This window comes from Lupinus angustifolius, chromosome LG03 (genome assembly GCF_001865875.1).
Source record: "Lupinus angustifolius cultivar Tanjil chromosome LG03, LupAngTanjil_v1.0, whole genome shotgun sequence".
NCBI lineage: Eukaryota > Viridiplantae > Streptophyta > Magnoliopsida > Fabales > Fabaceae > Lupinus > Lupinus angustifolius.
The window spans coordinates 17739880-17742351 of NC_032011.1; positions in this window are offsets into that span (position 1 = coordinate 17739880).

Consider the following 2472-nt stretch of genomic DNA (forward strand, 5'->3'; position numbering starts at 1 on the left):
CATTTGATCTTCGTGATCGGACCTACAAGCATAAGAAAGATAGACCTCCTGCTCCTGAATCAGAACCTACCCCTGCTAATTCTTCTAAATCTCAACCTTCTGAGTTTCATGCTCAATCTTCCTTATCTGCTGTCATGCCTTCAAATCAGATGATTATGGATGAGTTGATTTCTCTTCGAGGCTACATCACTAAACGGATGGATGCCTTTGATAGTCAGAATCAACAAATCCAGTTTGAACTTCATCGTCTCTCTTCTAAGCTGAGTAACATGCACATTGATGAAGATAGTTCTGAGCCTGAATCTTAGACTTTATCTGTTGTTAGAATTTTCTAGCTGTAATATTAATTGCTCCTGGTTTCGGAAAAATTTATATTATGTTGTTTGAATTGTTGTTTGCATTATTAATGCTCGAACATCTTTTTACTTTTATGATATTGCTCAAATTCTGTTATATCTTGTTATCCATGTTATATTGTGCTATACATATTATTACATGTTATATATATATATATATATACATATATATCCTATAACATGTATGTTATATATATTGTGTTGAACTCTTGGCTTTTCTACTTTTTTATGAAGTCAAAAGGGTGAGAAAAGTTGGGAGAGTGTATTTTCTGTTTAAAACATTTCAGGCACAAAACTCTAAATGAAAGGGGAGCATACTCAAGACAAGTCAAGAATATCACAAAGTATGATGCTCTTAGAAAACTACACTGTTAAGAATATATTGGTTTGTTATTATCAAAAATGGGGATTATTGTGAAGAAGATCTTTGCTCATGACCTTGGCACAGTTTTGATGAAGACACCAACATCACCAAAAAGAAGAAAAGGAAGAATACTTATGAAAACAATGAAGATTCAAGCTTCAAAGATATTCAAGATTTTTAGTCTAAGTCTAAATAGGTACTTCTATCATATACTCTTTTTTATACAATAGTAGTAATGCTCAAACTATTTTTAAAAGAAAATTGAAACACTTCAAAATACTTAAAACAATTTTCAAAAATAGTGTGTAACAGGTTACTTCATCTAAGTAACAAGTTACATGCGTGAGAAAAGAGTCACCCAACTTAAAACTGATCAGAGTAATTCATTATTATCATTGAGTAACAAATTACCAGTGTTATTAAAGTTGAGTAACCGATTACTCAACTTGTTGTAATTGATTACTCTAATTCAAAAATAAATGGTCAGTGTACAGAACATTTGAGTAATCGATTACTCAATGTTGTAATCGATTACTCAATACTCATATGAAATTATTTTCTGCACTTTTTGCAACCAGTTCTTAAACTTTCAAAATTGATTTTTCTGAAGTTGTTTAAAGTGAAAGTGTTTCAAGTTTACAAACTTATAAAGAGCATTATTACTAAGTATACAAAGAGTTGATTGGATTGCAAGTTACATCACTTTCATACATGTAAAGGCAATTCCGCCATTGTTGAAAATTCTTCATTATTATTGCAGAATACTTTCTTTCAAAGGATGTGATAAGAAAGTGGATTAGAATCACTTGGAAATGTGTTTTCCAAAGGTGAATAAGGATTAAGGAGTGTGTAAGGTACATAGAGATCTCGGGGTGAGATATTGTAATTGCAATTCATAATCTTTAGTGGAAAAATCTCTTGTGCTGCAAGAGTACTGGACGTAGCCTTCGGTGGACAAGAAGGTGAACCAGTATAAAAATCTTTTGTATTCTCTTCTCCCTTATCTCTTTGATTTTACTTATTAATTTTCTGCATATATTTTGCGCTGCACTTTAACTCTTGATTTTGCAGGAAAAATGGCTATTATTTTAAGTCAACTAATTCACCCTCTCTTCATTGCAATCTCAATCTTACACCATCTTCTCTATTTTTACGCCTCCTTTATTTCTATGCGCCATTGTATAATATTCTACACCACTTGTCATTGCATCTTTTTACACTGTTTTGCGCACTAAATAGATCATGCATAAAATATAAATAATAATTAAATAATATAGAATAATCTCTTTCTTTTACAAAAATAATTAAATTAAATATAAATAAAAGTGTAGCTTTTCATAAGATTCGGGTTAAATATATTTTTATTTTTTATAATAGCAATTAAAATATGCATTAAATATGAGAGGTTAAGAGGACAATTGCGACTTGTATCGTATATTCCTTTCTTTTTTTAGTGTAGATGTGGTAGTAGTGTTTTTTCAATATGTCAAAGTGAGGAAGGTGAATCATGACCTATGTTGATTCTTTTCTGTTAAGGATAGAGCACAATGCGGAAGCACAGGATTGAATCAATTGAGAACAAAAGAGAAGCAAGTAAAGGATAAAGAAAATAACACACAAGATTTAACGTGGAAAAACCCCTCAGTGTGAGAAGAAAAAAACCACGGGCGATCAAGAGCAAAATTCCACTATGTAAAAAAGAAGAGTACAAGAAATCCTCTTATAATGATGAGGACAAATGACAATATTTTT